Source organism: Staurois parvus, unplaced genomic scaffold, assembly GCF_062004578.1.
Source record: "Staurois parvus isolate SC_StPar_1 unplaced genomic scaffold, SC_StPar_1.0 ptg000499l, whole genome shotgun sequence".
Classification (NCBI taxonomy): Eukaryota; Metazoa; Chordata; class Amphibia; order Anura; family Ranidae; genus Staurois; species Staurois parvus.
The window spans coordinates 2,739,841-2,759,727 of record NW_028318295.1 but is presented as its reverse complement, the minus strand read 5'-3'; positions in this window follow the sequence as shown (position 1 = coordinate 2,759,727).

The following is a 19,887-nucleotide window of genomic DNA, read 5'->3' as shown; positions in this document are numbered from 1 at the left end:
CTATTGGGATCCTAAACTATAAAACAGAAGCTCAAAATTAGTACTGCTTGGACCTTGAAGAAGGAGACACTCCCTGAAAGCTTATCCTCAAAATTGTATGTTAGTGCAAATAAAAAAAGTATCACAGACAGTACTCAATTGTTTCTGTCGCAAATGCACTAATATGGCTACAATCACCTCAAGCAAGAATTAATGAAAATGTAACAAAGCAACTGATAAAAATTATAAAAATCTGATTCCTTGAGAAAAGTACTGATGTTTGTATATAGCAATGGACAATGTTTTCTATAATTTTCTAGCATACAGTATGCCAGATAAATAGAAAAATATGCTTTTAATTTTTTTTTCTATTTTAGACATGCTCTTTGCAGTGCTGTATTGAAGAACCTCCACAGAATATGCTTCGTAGGGTAACCATTAAGAGTAATCACTACAAGGATTTTCCAAGATAAATTCATATATGGATTCTCCCCCAATACATTCTTCTTTTCACCAATCAATGCAATTTTATATGCCCATCTAGGTGATAACTGGTATCATAAGCTTAAATGACTTGTAATGAATAAGAATGGGGTTCACGCTTGCCACTATGCAGAATTGGCTTGAACGTTCAGTGTTTGCATTTCAGAAAATGGGCAAACTACATATGGGGTTTGCCGACCAGTCGAAGCGAGCCCCCCGGCTACAGATGGAAGTTATTCATTTAATGTCAGTACTGCTAGTGCCACTAAATCACAATTTCCTGTTGTGCAAGTGCAAGCATTTCTAGTTGCTAGGACACAAGCTGCCACATGTCCTTAGCAATGCTGTTCCATCTACATCCTAGAAAATGATGAAGTCACCAGACCCTTAGCTAGGAGACTTTCATGGATTTTAAGGCGGAACCACATGCAAAAAAAAAACAACACACACAAAAAATGCGTGGTTCCCCCCAAAATCCATACAAGAACATAACACTACATGTTGACTTTCTTCACTCAGACAGTCTCTGTTGGAGACTTATACAAGATGTATGCTTAATGTTATTTTGGTACATACTGTACATTTGCTAAGAATATACTGTATATTGTATACTTAGATTGTAAGCTCCACGAGCAAGACCCTCCTATTCCTTCTGTACTGAAATATATTGTAATTGTACTGTCTCCCTTATATTGTAAACCTCTGTGCACACTGTTGGCGCTATATAAATCCTGCATAATAATAATGTGAGTGATAGTCCAAAGGGAAACAGCTGTTTGAGAGAATGTTACATACCCTCATAGTGGCAAAATGATCTCCAGGAGAGGTTTTTTTTTAATGTTTCACTGGTTTTAATATAATGGTTGACTAAAATTTGTACCTGTTTAAATTGTATAGCTTGTATGGCTTGATAAATCCTTGGTAAATCTTTTCTTTACACATACAAGATCCATATCTGAGCAAGCAGCATTGCTGGCTAGGACACTCTTCTCCTCCTAAACTGTACCAGGCCACATGCCCTCAGCATGGAGAGGGTACCTTTCCAGCAGGATTCCCCTGGCATATCACCTTGTTCCCATGTTGATGAACCCTGGTATGGTTCAGAGGCTAAATGCTTAATGCCCCTCCTTTCCCAGCCAGCCAGACTGCATGCTCAGACAGTTCTGATATAGATACTGAGGGGGGCCCCACACTTTTGTTTGCTTGTTTTTGACTGGGGAAACCCTTGTAATTCCATGCCAGTTTCCTATTGGGGGGGGGGAACCTCACTTTTTTGTGAAAGATCCCTTTTAAAATCCATACTGTACCCTCATCAAAGATAGAGTTCTGATATAGATTGTAAGGGGAAATCTCACGCATTTTGTGGGGGTCTCCTTTATAATATATACTATCTGGTCTAGTATAAATGAAGGGATTCCCTGGCTGTTTATCTAACAAATGAGAAATGTAATTTGCAAGCCAGCAATTTAAAAGGTATTTTTCTGCTTTGAAATGTAGCTTTTACTCTAGTGCATTTTAAAGATGCACAACCTCACAGGCAGGTTTAAGGCATCCCCCAAGCATATTGCTTAAAGGAATTGTACTTTTTTTAATTTTGCCCTTTAAGCCTTTTCAAAAAAGCTGCTACCTCTAAATGGTCATTTAAAACAAAAACGTTTTGCATTGTCCCCCTGGCAGTGCTAAGCTCCTCATGCTCTTTGTTTTACAATCATTTGCCTATTAGCCTTCAAAATGGAGATAATTAACTTTCAATATTTGCCTCCCATTGAAGTCAAAGTGGTTTGCATTAAAGTGATTCTAAAGGTTGTAATTTAAAAAAAAATACCAAACATGTTATACTTACCTGCTCTGTGCAATAGTTTTGCACAGAGCAGCCCCAATACTCTTGTTTTTGGGTCCCCCGCCAGCAGACCTGGTTCCTCCCCCTTGCCAAGTACCCTCAATAGCAAGCATCTTGCTATGGGGGCATTCCAGAAGGCTCGCTCCCAAGCCATGCTGCTGTAAATGGACATTGTCCTTTCACACACAGAAAGACTCGGCCCCACCCTCTGGTCTCTCCTCATTGGCTCACTGACTGTGATTAACAGTAGCAGGAACCCATGGCTCTCGCTGCTGTGTGAGCCAATGAGGAGAGAGAAACCCAGGAGAACCAAGGCTCTCATGCACATGACTGGATCAAGATGAGGCTCAGGTAAGTATATGGGAAAGGGGGGGGTTAGAGTGGAGCTGCATCCAGAAGGTTTTTTACATTAATGCCTAAAATGCCTTTAGAACCACTTTAAAGTTTGCAATTTGATGGATATGGACATGTTCGCCGAGTCTGCCCACTAATCGAGCACAAACAGATCAGCTCATCATTAGTTCTGAATACTTTCATAAGTGATAACTTTACACAGAGTGCATTTGAGTGTCAATTGCTAAAATCAGTCACTGATATTTGCTTTGACATTCTTAGTTTGACACTCACAGGAATAAAAACACCAGTGATGATGTAGCTTGACACTGCAGCATACCTTCATTTTGATGTTATACAGTTTTCTAAATACACAGGGCTGTTGTTACTCATGTTTGGGGCATCTATTCTGTTATCCTGAGTGGGAGGAGGGGGGGGGGTGTTGTCCACCGACAACGAAAAAGGCTACAATATACTTTGCTTGCCCATGAGTGCTGCCATTAATGTAACTAGAGTATTGTTTATGCTCTGTCCCTATTTTTATTGGTGGATAGAATTCAAGAAATCAAGCAGTTTAATTATTTTAACGCCTATCCATTTTTATTATCATTAAGTAAAAAAAAAGGTGGGATTCTAAATTTTAAAAAAAATAGTTTATTATACATTTTTCTCTGTTGGTTTTCTTTTTTCAAATAAAAGGTGTATTGGATGACTGTTTACATGTCTGAAATGAAAAGTGTTCAAGTTATAAGAATCAGACAAATACAGGGCAGCATCCAGTTTGTTTCTAAAGTTTTTTTTTTAAAAAAACCTGTAAATCGTAAAAATGCTTCAGGCAGTGTGAACATAAAGCAGAACATTGCATTGCTTAACTTCTGTTCAGCTTCCCTTTAACCCACTAAAATTCAGTAGCAATCCTCCCACCTTCCCATCAACACAGTGAAAGACCTTCAAAGGCAAACCTCTGAGTATCTGGTTACAGGGCCAATTCACTTCTTAACCTAGAATAACAGTTTGTGACCTTTAATGATCACACATTATGTGGCCAGATTACCCAATCAATGAGCACTTAATAACAAAGACCAATAATTAAGCCCCTTTTGAAATGGCAACAAGGGGCCAGCAGTCAGGATGGTTTGACACCAAAGGGTCATGCAGTGAAAGTTTTTCAAGTGAATGGGACAGAGAGCAGTAACAAACTTTCAGTCTGTATTATTCTGTAGGCTGGCACAATGGAATGACCTTTGAATCCACCCGTTAAATGGTTCACAATAATTTTAACCTCTATGGCGTTTGTTAAAGCTGCAGGTGTAGGGCTCTTGGTACCAAATCAAGCAGTGGTAAATGTGTAGGATGCTGTATAGCAATGTGTTATGGGATGCAGAGACTGTGTGAATGGATCAATAGGATGACTGTGTACAGAGAAAAATCAGTAAATGTGTTTAAAAAGCCTCCTCTTTCTGCAAAGGAACAATGGAGCTGTCAGTAATTTAAGATAATACAACAATGAGGAGAAGTCATATTCTGAACCTCAGTCCTCCCAGGGGACCAGTGCGTATTAGGGCCCTGCTGAAAATGTTACGGGGAAAACTACAACTAACTGTGAAGAATGTGTGTTTCTATCCTTATAAATACCAGTATACCAAAATAAATAGCTTTTTGTGCTCTGAGTGACAGAAGTTGCCCAACCTTTGTAACAGCCATGGATGGATTAACGTAGCCAAATTAAATGCTTTAGAAAAAAAAAACCAAAAAAGCAAAAAAGTAGCTGCAAAAATGCTTTCAAATGCTTACAACAATGAGCAGATCTTTTATTGTACAAATATATAGGAGGACAGAGTTGAACATGTAAAGGGTTTTACATTATTTAGGTAACTCTGCTTTAACTCTGTATGAAGTTCTAGCAGTGTCTTCTGTCCTTTAATATTATGCTCACAAGTTGTTGAATCGTGGGGATAATTAAAAGCAGTACTAGCATTAAAAAAAAAAAAAAAGGACTAGCAGAAGTGTGCTTGTTCACTATATATGGAAAATGTCAAATGGATTTTGCAAAGTGCTGTTACATGTGACAGGGGTCATAGTTTTGAATTTATATAAAGAAATAGTAGTTTTTCTTTGGCAGGCATCACCAAACTTTTACTTCACTGCACTCATAGTTTTTGGGATAATTTATCAAATAGTAAATGTTAAGCCAGTGATGTGATTTTTTTGTGAAACCCAGCATAGAAAAACAATGATAAAAGATGATGAAAAGTGTTATGAATGAGGCTTGGATGACAGAAAGTTTTGTTTTCAATTTGTCTCCGACTTCTTTCAATTACTGCTTGACTAGAGATTGGGAAATGTAGAATTTCCTGCTTTACATTAGCAGAAGTGAAATATTGCTGATTTGCCTTCACAGATACAGATAGAAAAAAAAAGAAAAAAAATGTGACAATCAAAACATTTATTAGCATGCTGGCCAATAATTTCAGAATATAAAACCCCTGTTCCCAGACAGGAAAACACAAAGAAATGATAGTACAAATGTTTTTGTTAAAGGATTAACTAAACTGTATATATTAACACACTAATTTTTTTCTCTTCTAATTTGTGTGTAGAACAGGGATCTCCAAACTTTCTAAACAAAGGGCCAGTTTAATGTCCTGTTGTCAGTGTGAGTAAAAAGTGTCCACTCTTTGGTATTAGGGAGAGGAATAGAGCCCCATGATTGGTATCAGTAGAAGCAATAGTCCACAGTTTGGACAACAATAGAAAACAACCTATTAATTTTATTATCATAAAAATATTCATATTCATTTTAATATTAAACAATTTGATGATCATTTAATATCGATTAAATTACAAAAGAAATACAAAATGTTTTTGAATAAAAGGATTTCAAAATGTCTTATTTCAATATGAAATCAAGATGGTTTTTGACTCATTTTATACGCTCCATGATCCCTAGTTACCAACGTTTTTAAATACTTGTGTGGGTGGTAAAGCTAATGCTGTCCTTTATTTTATTTCCCATTCAATTTCTTTAATACCTGTTTATATTTTTTTTTTTAATCTGTTAATTTTAATGCAGTAATACTCTCTCTGACAGCTTTAAACACCTATTTTATTATTATATTCATCTAGTTGTTAATTTCAGCCATGTGACTGTTCTGTTCAACTCCTATTTGTTGTCTTTGCTGACAACAACAGTAGTTGAGGCAAACAACAATCTGTATAGCTGGCCCTTCCCTCTGGTCCAGGTGGTGGAATGTCAGGGCCTGGTCACAAGTCTGATCTTTGTGACCCTGGTAGTTCCGCCACTGGTGTCAGTAGGATTTTTATTTTTACTATTTTATTTTTTATTACTTGTTATCATTATTGTCGCAAACGTGTGCACCATAGACTGACACAGTCCTCCATTTTTTAAGAATCTCCATGTTGTTCCTCATCTTTCCCCCTCTCCTCTCTGTTAATCCACAGGGACATATGTGTGTTGGAAGGGCAGGCTAGAGCACGGCAGGAAGCCCAGAGCTATAAAACACCTCTCTGAGCAAGGTACCTGGCTGTCTGAGCAACCTGTGCCATTTAACACCTCGTAAAAAGATAACGGAGCCTTCCCAGGAGTTCAAGGCATTCCATCGAAGCACAAATCAGATAAACACTTTTCAAAATCCATTTTCCCCTATGTCGCATATCTTGGAATATGAGAGACTTACATAAAAAACAGACATATCGTCAGATTGGCTAAGAGAAGACGAACAATTTGATGGGTCACTCGCCTTGTCTCGAATACATAGGAAAGCTGAAAAGTAGATCTCGTGAACCAGGCAGTGTATAATTTCATATTTTATATCTAAACAATCCTCAGTCGTGTCTGCATAATAATCTACCCGCGGGCGGAATGTCACTTGTGCAGATGGAAAGTTATGAGCCAAAGTATGAGCTAGAAGAGATTTTGGCTCTAGTTTAGGTCCATTCCCAGATGATCCCTCCCTACACGGGGTATTGGTCCTTAACTTCACAGACACCCCCTGCTAGGGAACTACAAAAATGGGCTGTCAGGCCTAAGAGAGTTGAGTTATTATTATTATTATTATTATTATTATTATACAGTATTTATAAAGCGCCAATAGTTCGCTCAGCGCTGTACATTACAAAGGGGGACAGAACATGTGACAGAACAATTCCAATACAATGCAAAACATGAGGGGATCGAGGGCCCTGCTCTTTCAAGCTTACAATCTAGGAGGGAGGGGATGGTGGCACAGGAGGAGATAGCTGTGGGGGATGGAGTGGTAGGAAGAGTGGAGGAGGTCGGCAAGTTAGCAGGGGGCGGGGTAGGCTTCCCTGAAGAGATGGGTTTTCAGGGTGCGCCTAAAGGAGAGGAGAGTAGGTGATAATCTGATGGGTTGGGGCAGGGAGTTCCAGAGGATAGGCGACACCCTGGAGAAGTCCTGGAGGCGGGCATGGGAGGAGGAGACCAGGGAACTAGAGAGAAGGAGGTCTTGTGAGGAGCGGAGTTGAAGACGTCTCCCATTTTAACATCAGTACCACCTGCGGAGACCCGTGCCCTTTCGCTCTGAAACTTGGATCTGCTAACCCAGGACTTTGGCAAGTACCTTAACCCTTTCACCTCTCTCTGATATCTCTTTGCTGTACTGTTGGTCTCTGTATATTTATATATATATATATATATATATATATATATATATATATATATATATCTTAGTTACATCTTTTCTGTAACTATTTTTATTGCACCCGTTTGACCTTTTAGTAATAAATCTTTCCTTCTGAAAGTGTTGAACTTTTTCTATAGCGCTTTATTTCAATTTATGAATTCCTGCCTCTAAAGAGAATGCTACTGTGTTTGTTTAACCCTCTGTATAACCGTGTTATACAGACGATTACCTCAACCAGTGGTATTGCTGATATTGCAGAGTTTCCTCTTTCTCTGTACAAAAAGGAGGTGGTGGCAGTGTGAAGGGTTAATTGCGTAATTAACCTGACCCAGTAACAATCGATTCAGGCTGCCGGTACATTGATTGTGGTCCAATTAGCTGGAAAATAGTTGTGCAGGGTGCAGCTGAGTGTGGCATTGTTACGCATGTCCTTCGGTCACGAGTTTGATGAGAAGGGCTGGGGTCTGATGCCGCGTTCGTGACAATTATATTTATTTTTTTTACAATGTTATATTCTATTATTTTTTACAATTTCTGTAGAAGCCCTGTTGAGGGGCTTTGGTGAAATATCAGATCTCTAAACAGACCGCTGATGTTCCACCTTTGGGACAGAAACAAAAGATTGAGGACACCTCAATCTCCATCTCTGCAGCTTCAGCTGCACTGAATGAATGGACAGGAGTTGATTTCAGCTGTGACATTTGGATGACAAGGTCAGAATTTGGAGTAAACAACATGAAAGCATGGAGCCATCCTGCCTTGTATCAATGGTTCATGGATGTGCAGCCGACAAATCTGCAGAAAATGCATGATGCAATCATCTCAATATGGACCAAAATCCCTGAGTGTTTCCAACATCTTGTTGAAACTATGACATGAAAAATTAAGGCAGTTCTGAAGGCAAAAGACTGACCAATCTGGTAGTAGCAAGGTGATCCTAATAAAGTGGCCGGTGAGTGTATATACAGTAGTTTATCACGAATAGAAGTGCGGGATATATATTTTTGCATTCATTTTTTGTATATAGAGTCCCAAGCTGTGTAGGTCCCTTGAAATTTGTCTCTCAAAGGGCATTTGCAAGGTCTTGTTGGTAAGGTAGCAGGTATAGCAGAAAGGGTTTGATTTGGAGTTACTGTAAAACTGCTCTAGGGTGAAAATGACACACTGGACATTTTTTCAGCTGCTCCTAGGGCAGGGGTGGGCAACTGTTGCCCTCCAGCTGTTGTAAAACTACAAGTCCCATGAGGCATTGCAAAACTGACAGTTAAAAGCATGACTCCCAAAGGCAGAGGCATGATGGGACTTGTAGTTCACCAACAGCTGGAGGGCCACAGTTGCCCACCCCTGTCCTAGGAGCATCTTTTTTCTGCCTCTAAATGCTCCTGCATGCTAGCCTATGTATCCATGCACACATAGGCTTTTAGAGGAGTTTAGAGGGCAGTGAATCCAGGAGCAATGGCGTTTTGTCAGAAAAATGCTTGACGCCTGTAAACGCATATAAACATGCCTAAGCGCTAGGTTCTTTTAGCACTAGAGCATTGATTAATTTCAATGGCCAAAATAAAATATTATTCTGGCCAGTGAAATGAATTAAGCACTTGACATGGGTAAATGTGCCTAAATGCATTATACACTTTTACAAGCATCAAGTTTTCTTTCTGCCAAAATGCTGCTGCCAGAAGGAAAGTCTTCTAGGACTAGTTAGCAAAACATCCTGCGCGCGTGAAGCCTTAGGTTTTTTTTTTTACGATATTATTATCAACAAAGGCTAAGATCATACTGTATTTTTATATAATGAATTATTTGCTAATTTTCTGCACACTAAAGATTTTATCATAAAAATCTGATGAATATACTGCATTCATGTTATATTATCATTTTTAAAATGTTCTGTAAGCTATGGTTTGTTCACAAAGATTAGCACACAGGGGGCCCATGCACGGCATCCCAAGATAGCGGACATGTGAGGGATGAGCTCTTACAATCCTCAGCCTTCACAGACCTCTTGTTACTCTTCTGTAGCAGCCACAGTCCCAGGAGTGCTCTCCCCCAAGTTAGGACGCCCTCAAGTACACCCATGGGCAAAATCGGGCATTGGAAGCCACCCATGCCACCTCCTCCGGATCCAAGGCCTTCCATGCTGGATCGCTTCTTTACTAGACTTGCATTCCTGGCCTTGAGTAGTTGTGGTGGTCTAAGTGAGTGCTCCGGAGGGTCCATTGAAATGGAGGGGACAGACACAGACGCCCCTGCTGCCTTGCTTTCTATTCTGGTGGTCCTCTCTCTGACAGTGGATATCTTGGAGGACAAACTGCAAGTATTTTTACACAATATTACCCACACTATCTCTGAAATTGGGAAACTGGCTCAGGAGCTTACGGGGGAAATTACCCAATTGGCAGACCACCTTGAATCAAAGTTTGATGAATTGGTGCAATATGTACATGTCCTGGAAGAGGATAATGGGAATCTGAAACATTCCGTGTCTCAGTTACAGCTTCAGCAGGAAGACCTGAAAAACAGGGAGCGCCGCCAGAATATTCGTATTTGTGACATCTCTGAAATGGTCCCAGACTCCCAACTTCAGCGTTACTTGCTGTCTTTGTTTACCACTCTGGCCTCCAAAGTCCCAGATGTTGATTGGCGCATGAACCAGGCCCATAGATCATTAGGCCCGAAGTCTCCTGAGGGCACTAGGCCCAGAAATGTTATCATTCGTTTTCACTACTTTGACAGCAAAGAAGCCTTGCTCACTTCTACCCACAACAAGTCCTCCCTGGAATTTAAAGGAGACATGCTTCAGATTTTCAGTGATTTATCCCCCATCACTTTGGCAAAAAGACGTGTCTTGAAGCCGGTCACCACTTATCTCCAGCAGCACCGTATCCTTTACTGGTGGGGATTTCCTTTTAAGCTTGTTGTCTCCAAAGATAATGCCCAAGTCTTACTCCGTGACCTGCATGAAGCGGACTCCTTATTTAAAAAGCTGGGACTCTATCCCCTGCCGGAAGAGGCCTTTCTGCAACCTCCTACACCATCCAGGTACTCTGCTACTCCACCCAAGATCTGGACACCCGCTAAACCCATGAAGAAGAGGTTTGCATGCACTCCCCAATGACCCTGACTTACTTGTCTGGTGGGCTCCACCTCCTGACTCTTTTAAGTATAAAGTTTCCTGCCCTGTTAATTGAGCTTCTATGTCCCCATGTGTGTCCTAGAAATTTCCATTATCTCTCCCTAATTATAATGTCCTGATTACAGCTGACATGTGGATTACTGAGGTAGGCACCTGCTATTTAGGGTCAGCTGCCCTGTTGCCCCCTTGTGCGTCAAACTTTCAGCCCTGACGACGACGATGATATCTCCAATATCCCGGGTATGTATCTGTAATGATATCTTTGTTTCCAGCCATAACCCCTGCAGCCTCTGTTCTGTGTGATACATTTGTTTGTACTAGGCCTGTTGCCATGCTAATCACCTGGTTCTCTATTTCTGTTGTTTTCTGGTTTGTTTCATCGATAATAATTTTTCTGTGTGCTCAGGTTGCACAGCTGCTTCACCCATTACTGTATCATGATGGCTTTAAGGCTGTTGTCATATAATCTCAAAGGACTTAATTCAGTCCAAAAATGGTGGATGGCTCAGAAGGAGTTCAGATCCTTGGGAGCAGATATTATATTCATTCAGGAAACCCATTTCAGGATGGCTCTTTTCGCTTTGCTTCCAAGAGCATTCCACAATCCTATTCATCTTTTGATTCCTCTGGGAAAACCAGAATAGCTAATTTGATCAGGAAAAATTGCTCCCTGAGGGTCTCCTCCTCTCAGGTTGACCCACTTGATTGCTATGTCTTGTTGGAATGTATGTACAAGGTCTCTCCATTGGTACTTTTGAATCTGTTTGCACCCAACTTTGGTCAGCTGTCATTTCTATCTCAAACTCTAGATAAGTTATGTTCCCTATCTACTGCATGCATGATTGTTGGGGGGAATTTAACTTAGTTATGTCCCCCCATAAGGATAGAAAGGTGCTCTTTGCCCCCATTCCATCGAAGAGGCTATGCTCCTCCTCAACGCCTTTCCACAAACTGATTCAGGAGCATTGTCTCTTTGACACCTGGTGGGTCAAACATCCTCCCCATAGGCAATTCACATTTTATTCTATTCCACATGGCATATTCTCTCGATTGGATCATTTTTTGTCACCGCCCCCCTGATCCATTTTTTGGTCTCTTCGGAGATCAGAGATCTTCGGATGACTTGATCAGACCATGCCTCATGGTCACTTGATCTCCTTCTCCCTAACTTCTCCCCTAAGGTTTGCCACTGGCGCTTCAATGAGAGTTTTGGACAACTTCGAGAGATCTCTCAGGGTCTGGATGCTTACTTTCACCTCAATGTTGGCTCCGTATCTTCATCTTCAACCCTCTGGGAGGCCCATAAGGCCACCATTAGAGGCTTCTGAATTTCCGTGGGCGCTTGTTTAAAGAAGGCCTCTGTTTGTGGCAGCCAATCCCTCTTACACCAATTATCCATAGCCAAACGTCGATTGCTAGATAACTTGTCTATATCTTGGCTCCAGAAAGTTTCCCATATACGGGAATAAATTAGGGCTCTTGACCTGCATAAAACTGCTCAGTCTCTCGCCTGGGCAAAAATTTTATGAGTTTTCTTATAAACCACATCACATGCTTGTGAATAGACTTAAATCTCAAACGTCCCCCTCACTAACGGGCCACCTACTCCAGTCCAATGGCAAACCCACATATGACCTGCATCTTATCGCTATAATTTTTGGGGAATACTGTGAGAAGCTTTATAATTGCCTAGCTCCTGATATTCATCCTCCCCTTCAGATGGCTGCTTTTGATGCGTTTTTTACTCCTTACATTTGCCATGTTTATCACCTTCCGATGTTAAAACTCTGAACGCGGACATCTCCATTGGAGAATTATTGGATGTTGTTAAACACCTTCCTACTCACAAGTCCCCAGGACCGGACAGTCTCCCTTACTCATATTACAAGTCATTTATTGGCATCTAAGCCCCTCATCTTCTGACTTTGTTTTGGGATCTCCTGAAGGGGTCGCACCCACACGATGATTTTACACGTGCATACATTTCTGTTATCCCCAAGCCGGATAAGGACCATTCACTTCCAGATAATTGTCACCCTATAGCCTTATTAAATTCTGACTACAAGATTTTTATGAAAATACTTGCTAATAGACTGGCCAAATGTATCTCCAAGCTTATACACAGAGATCAGGTGGGCTTTGTCCTGGCTAGGCATGCCGCAGATAATACCAGGAGGACCATTGACCTGATTGATCTTGTCAATAAGTCCCCAAATCCTGCACTCTTGTTGAGCTTGGATGCACAAAAAGCGTTCTATCGCTTAAGTTGGCCATACATGTTTCTGGTCTTGAGAGATTTGGGTTTAGTTACTTTGAAAGCCCTTTACTCCACTCCCTCTTCCCAGGTCAAATTAGCATTATTCTTATCCCCTTCCTTTTGGATGTCCAATGGTACACTACAGGGTTGCCCACTTTCCCCCTTGTTGTTTATTCTTTGTTTGGTACCCCTGGCTATAGCTATCAGATACAACCCGGATATCCGTGGGATACACACAAACAATCATGACTTTAAACTGTCTTTGTTCACTGATGATATATTGCTGACACTGATGGAGCCCCGTATTACTCTATCTGTTTTACATCGTACTCTACAGCTTTTTGGTGCTCTGTCAGGTTATAAGGTTTACGTGTCTAAAACTGAAGCATTACCGCTCCACATACCATCTACCATTTTATCTTCTCTTCAGTCAGATTATCCCTACCGGTGGTGCCCCCACCCCTTGAGGTATTTATGAAGCTAATTTTTCCCCCTGTTTCAAGCTATTTCACAATCCTTAAAATCACCTTTACACACCTTTATATGTGTAAATGGCCCCCAATCCTTCAACATGATATTACCTTAGATCAATGGAGCAGGATTTGGGAGGCCGCCTCCAGGTCTTCTATTGTATATGTGTAGCATATAAAGAAAACACTTATAAAATTTTGATGTTTTGATATAAGACCCCTGAGGTTCTCCATGCTCGCAATCCAAGTGTTTCTCCTGTCTGCTGGCAATGTGGTGAGGAAACTGGCACCCCTATCCACATTTTCTGGACTTGCTAACACATTGCACCTTTCTGGAGAGAGGTCCTCAGCCTTTTGCAGCTACTTTTACAGGTCCATATTTCATTTGTGCCCATCCACTTCTTACTGGGCCTACTTTTCCAGGCCTCTCCAAATTTGACAAGAAACTATCCTCTCATGTTTTCACAGCAGCCAAGGGAACCATTCCTATGCATTGGCTATCTGATACACCACCTACGCGGTCGGAATTGGTGAAGGTTATTGCAGAAATTAAAAGAATGGAGTACCTCACTGCTATCCATGCTAACTCTGTCCCCATCTTTGAAGCAGTTTGGGAACCATGGGATCTTTCTGTTTTTGATTTGTCCACTCAGTTGTCTGAAAATGCTGGCTGATTCACTGTTATGCACTGACATGGTATGTATCTATATGCCTATCATTGAGGAGCCTATTTATTTTTGTTCTTTCATTGACATGTGATTGTTATTTCACAATTCTATGCAACTCTGTTTGTTGTAAGCTCTTTAAAAATCAATAAAAAGTAAATCATAAAAAAAACAGATTAGCACACACATAGATAATACTTACTGGTTTGGGTAAACAATGAATGTTATTACAATACTATCTTATAGTAAGTGATCACATAATGAGTGACAGGTGGACAAGGTATCTACTCCACTTCCATTCAGAAATACAATGCAGCATTGTTTTCAGCTACTTCCAAATAAGAACACATTAGAAATACATTGTCATTTTTGAAAAAAAGAAAAAAAAACATACTTTTTACTGTATGGTGAACTAATGGGTCCATATAAACTCTTTTAACAGTTCACTGCTGACATTCTGCTTTTCATTAGTCTCAATTCAGAGATGCACATCTACAATCTAATTCAAAGCATAATTACTTGCATGATTGTTTTTCTTCCAGTAGTCCATATAGTCACTGTGACGTTTACCCATTCCTAATATGTTCAGGAGGTTTTATTGCAGTTTTAACAGTCGCCCTTTATCCTATAATGGTTAGACACTGCGGGGTTTATTTACTAAAGCTGGAAAGTCCAAAATCAGACTCCCTTCTGCCTAGAAACCAATCAGCGCTCTAACCTCAACTTGTTCAATGAAGCTTTGGCAATGAAACCTGGAAGCTGATTGGTTTCTATGCAGAAGGGTGTCTGATTTTGGACTCTCCAGCTTTAGTAAATAAACCCCTGCTTGTCTCCTAGAACTCCGACGAAATGAGTGGAATCTGCATCAGTTCCTGGGTGCTGTGCAAAGTTCCTTCACATCACTGGCCTGCCAGTCAGGGGACATGTGGAACTCCTGGTACCACTCTGGAACAGAGTGGGAGCAGGATATGCAGGGTGTAACAGAATTGTTGGAGGTCCTCAGGATACCTAAGAACCGCTGTGCAGCTTGAGTGGGATGCTGTCATGCAAAAGGGGAACCACCATCTGTATGGTATCTTGCACGCCCTAAGTACCTCTAATAGAGGTCAGAGCACTCTCTAATTACAGAGAGTGTTTTGGGATAGGTCCTGAAACAATTGAACTGGAAAACCATTAAAGGTGACTTCCCACTGCTCTGGGGCTGCACGAATGACTTCTTCCTTAAGGGGATAGTCTTTAAAACAGCATACAATATCCGGGGGGGTGTATGTGTCTCTCCAGGCTTTAAAGCTATATGAGTCCACTCAAATGTTACAAGGGAATCTGGGGGGCCACTCTAGCAGATCATTAAATAGAGTCTGAAGGGCCTGAGGTATCTGTGACGTCTCTAAGGTTTCTGGTATGCCTCTTACCCTCAGTTTCCTCCTGAGACCACAATTGACCAGGTCTTCCATGTGGTGCTGCGTTTCAATCAGCTGGATGTTGTGGTGCACACCATTGTGGTCTGTAGTTCAACTATGGCCGCATCATGGCACATAAAAGCATGCTCAGCCTCTGTAATTCTGGTAGTGACAAACCGGAAATCATCCCTGAGCTCTGTGATAGCCAAGGTTAGTGTAGTTTTAATGTCGGCTGCAATGTTTTGCAGGTTCGCCATCAAAGGCATCTGCTGGAACATTTCAGCCATTGAAGCCAATGGTTCTCTTGCATCAGTACTCATAGTGGAGGCCTGAGCTGTAGCGGCTGGTGATGTCTGGGAGTTCCAAGAGTGAGCTTCTCCCCTGTTGGGACCGGAATATTGGTGGTAGGTGCCAGACTACCTGAGAGTGGGGTGACCAAGACTGTGGGGGAGCCTTTCCGATCTTTCACATGATCGATGGCATGCAATAATCTCTGAAGGGTGGTTAAACTCTCCTTCGTGGTGCCAGAGCTTCTCTAGAGAGTGTCCATCTTGGGTGCTGCCAAAACCACGTCCCCACTTAAAGTTTTTTATTGGAGCTAGCATATTGCAGCATTGCTGACTCACATATGCACAGAATAGACTGCTCCGGGAGTACTTAACCAATTCAATATCGGGCAATTTTACACCTTCCTGCCCAGGCCAGTTTTCAGGTTTCAGCGCTCTCACACTTTGAATGACAATTGCGCGGTCATACAACATTGTACCCAAACTAAACTTTTATCATTTTCTTCACACAACTAGAGCTTTCTTTTGGTGGTATTTAATCACTGCTGGGGTTTTTATTTTTTGCTAAATTAACAAAAAAAGACCAAACATTTTGAAAAAAAACACGTTTTTCTTTGTTTCTGTTATAAAAGTTTGCAAATAAATAATTGTTCTTCATAAATTTAGGCCAAGATGTATTCGGCTACATGTCTTTGGTGAAAATAACCCATATTAGGATGTATTTTTTAGTTTGTAGGAAAGTTATAGAGTTTACAAACTATGGTATAGATCTGAATATTGATCAATCCTGAAGTACTGACAGCCAATCTAATTTCTTGAGGTCCAAGAATGTCAGAACAGTACAGATATCCCCCAAATGACCCCTTTTTGCAAAATAGACAGTCCGACGTACTTCATAAGAGGCATTACGAGTTTTTTGAAGTTGTATTTTTTTTGTCATAATTTTTCGGAAAATGAAAAAATAAAAAAAATTAGTTTCACTATTTTTTTTTTTACATATTGTCACCAGTGCAGTACAGCGTCATCATATAACTGGCATGGCGGTGATCAGGGACACTGAATGGTGACAGTATGAAAAAAAAATATATATATTTTTTTTAATTATTTTTAATACATTTTTTTTCTTTTTTTAAGATTTTTTTTTATATTTCACTATGACCAAAGTAGTAGAATGTTACCATAGTAACATTCTACTACTTTGGGGAAGTGATCAGTAATTTTATTTATTTTTTTTTTTTACACAACTTGCTTATAGCAAAGAATTACTTACTCCATGGATATGCCTACACAGACCCTCACTGACCCACCACCAAAACAGTCATGCTGAACGATGTTACAGGCAGCATAATGTTCTCCATGGCTTCTCTGGACTCTTTCACATTTGTCACATGTGCTCAGGGTGAATCTACTCTCATCTGTGAAAAGCACAGGGTGCCAGTGGCGGACCTGAAAATTCTGGTGTTCAATAGCAAATGCCAATTGAGCTGTGTGGTGCTGGACAGTGAGCACAGGGCTCATGAGAGGACGTCGGGCCCTCAGGCCACCCTCGAGAAGTCTGTTTCTGATTGTTCGGTTAGAGACATTCACACCAGTGGCCTACTAGAGGAAATTTTGTAGGGCTCTGGCTGTGCTCATCCTGTTCCTCCTTGCACAAAGGAACAGATACCAGTCCTGCTGATGGGTTAAGGCAGGCCTTGAAATTTCCACTAGTCTGCTCGCTTGGGGAGTGGAAAGTATGGTGCGGGCGAGTGTGTCCCCAGGGCTCTTGCTGAGCAGGCTTGGAACTCAGAGCTGAATCTGTCACTCGCACTGGGAGCAGTCAGCCTGCTCAATAGTTGAGCAAAGTGAAAGCAAAGGAAGGAGTGTGTGCTGTGCTCTCTGCCTCCCCCTAGAGTGCAATACCCGGCTCTGTGAGTGAAGGTAATGCAGTACTGCATCTTTTTATAAGGGTGTGTGTGTGTGTGTATGTGTGTGTATTTGTGTGTGCATTTGTATATGTGTGTGTGTGTTTGTGTGTGTGTCTGTGTATGCATGTACATGTACATGTGTGTATCTGTACATGTGTCTGCGGGTATGTACATGTATGTGTGTGTGTACATGTGTCTGTGTGTGTACATGTGTGTGCACGTACATGTGTGTGTTTGTGTGTATGTACGTACATGTGGCTGTGTATGTATGTACATGTGTCTGTGTATGCATGTACATGTGTCTGTGTATGCATGTACATGTGTCTGTGCGTGTGTATTTCTGTGTATGTACAGTGAGGAACAGAAGTATTTGAACACCCTGCGATTTTCATGGAGGGGTCTGAAATTCACATTGTAGGTGCATTCCCACTCTGAGAGACAGAATTAAAAAAAAATTCAGGAAATCACATTGTATGATTTTTAACAAATTTATTTGCCGTGCACTGCTGAACATAAGTATTTGAACACCTAAGAAACAGCAAGAATTCTGGCTCTCAAAGACCTGTTACTGTGCCTTTAAAAAGTCCACCTCTACTCCACTCATTAATCTAACTTAGTAGCACCTGTCTGAGCTCTTTAAAGACACCTGTCCACCCCACAGTCATTCAGACGCCAACTACTACCATGGGCAAGACCACAGAGCTGTCAAAAGACACCAGAGACAAAATTTTGGACCTCCACAAGGCTGGAAAGGGCTACGGGGCAATTGCCAAGCAGCTTGGTGAAAATAGATCAACTGTTGGAGCAATTGTTGGAAAATGGAAGAGGCTAAAGACGACTGTCAGTCTCCCTCGGACTGGGTCTCCATGCAAGATCTCACCTCGTGGGGTATCACTGATGATAAGAATGGTGAGGAATCAGCCCAGAACTACAAGGGAGGAGCTGGTCAATGACATGAAGAGAGCTGGGACCACAGTTTCAAAGGTCACTGTCGGTAGAACACTACAGCGTCATGGTTTCAAATCATGCATTGCACGGAAGGTTCCCCTGCTCAAGTTATCACATGTCCAGGCCCGTCTGACGTTTGCCAATGACCATCTGGATGATCCAGAGGAGGCATGGGAGAAAGTCATGTGGTCAGATGAGACCAAAGTAGAACTTTTTGGTCTAAACTTCACTTGTCGTGTTTGGAGGAAAAAGGAAGGATGAGTTGCATCCCAAGAACACCATCCCTACTGTGAAGCATGGGGGTGGTAACATCATGCTTTGGGGGTGCTTTTCTGCGAAGGGGACAGGACGACTGCACTGTATTAAGGAGAGGATGAATGGGGCCATTTATTGTGAGATTTTGAGCAACAACCTCCTTCCCTCAGTCAGAGCATTGAAGATGGGTCGTGGCTGGGTCTTCCAACATGACAACGACCCGAAGCACACAGCCAGGATAACCAAGGAGTGGCTCCGTAAGAATCATATCAAGGTTCTGGAGTGGCCTAGCCAGTCTCCAGACCTAAATCCAATAGAACATCTTTGGAGGGAGCTGAAACTCCGTGTTGCTCAGTGACAGCCCCAAAACCTGACAGATCTAGAGGAGATCTGTGTGGAGGAGTGGGCCAAAATCCCTGTTGCAGTGTGTGCAAACCTAGTCAAGAACTACAGGAAACGTTTGACCTCTGTAATTGCAAACAAAGGCTTCTGTACCAAATATTAACACTTATTTTCTCATGTGTTCAAATACTTATGTTCAGCAGTGCGAGACAAATAAATTCTTTAAAAATCATACAATGTGATTTCCTGAATTTTTTTTTAAATTCTGTCTCTCAGAGTGGGAATGCACCTACAATGTGAATTTCAGACCCCTCCATGATTTCTAAGTGGGAGAACTTGCAAAATCGCAGGGTGTTCAAATACTTCTGTTCCTCACTGTATATGTGTCTGTGTGTATGTACATGTATGTGTGTCTGTACATGTCTCTGTGTGTGTGTGTACATGTGTGTGCACGTAAATGTGTGTGTATGTACATACATGTGTCTGTGTGTACATATGTCTCTGTGTATGTACCTGAGTCTGTGTATGCATGTACATGAGTCTGTGTGTATGTACATGTGTCTGTGCGTGTATATTTCTGTGAATGTAAATGTGTCTGTGTGTATGTAGATGTACAGTGGAGATCGAAAGTTTGGGCACCCCAGCTAAAAATTTGTATTAACAGAAAACAAAAAAATGGCGTCTGCAAATGTTTGGGCACCCTGCAGAATTTATAGCATGCACTGCCCCCTTTGCAAAGCTGAGACATGCCAGTGTCATGGATTGTTCTCAATCATCATCTGGGAAGACCAGGTGATGTCAATCTCAAAGGTTTTAAATGCCCAGACTCATCTGACCTTGCCCCAACAATCAGCACCATGGGTTCTTCTAAGCAGTTGTCAAGAAAACTGAAACTGAAAATAGTTGACGCTCACAAAGCTG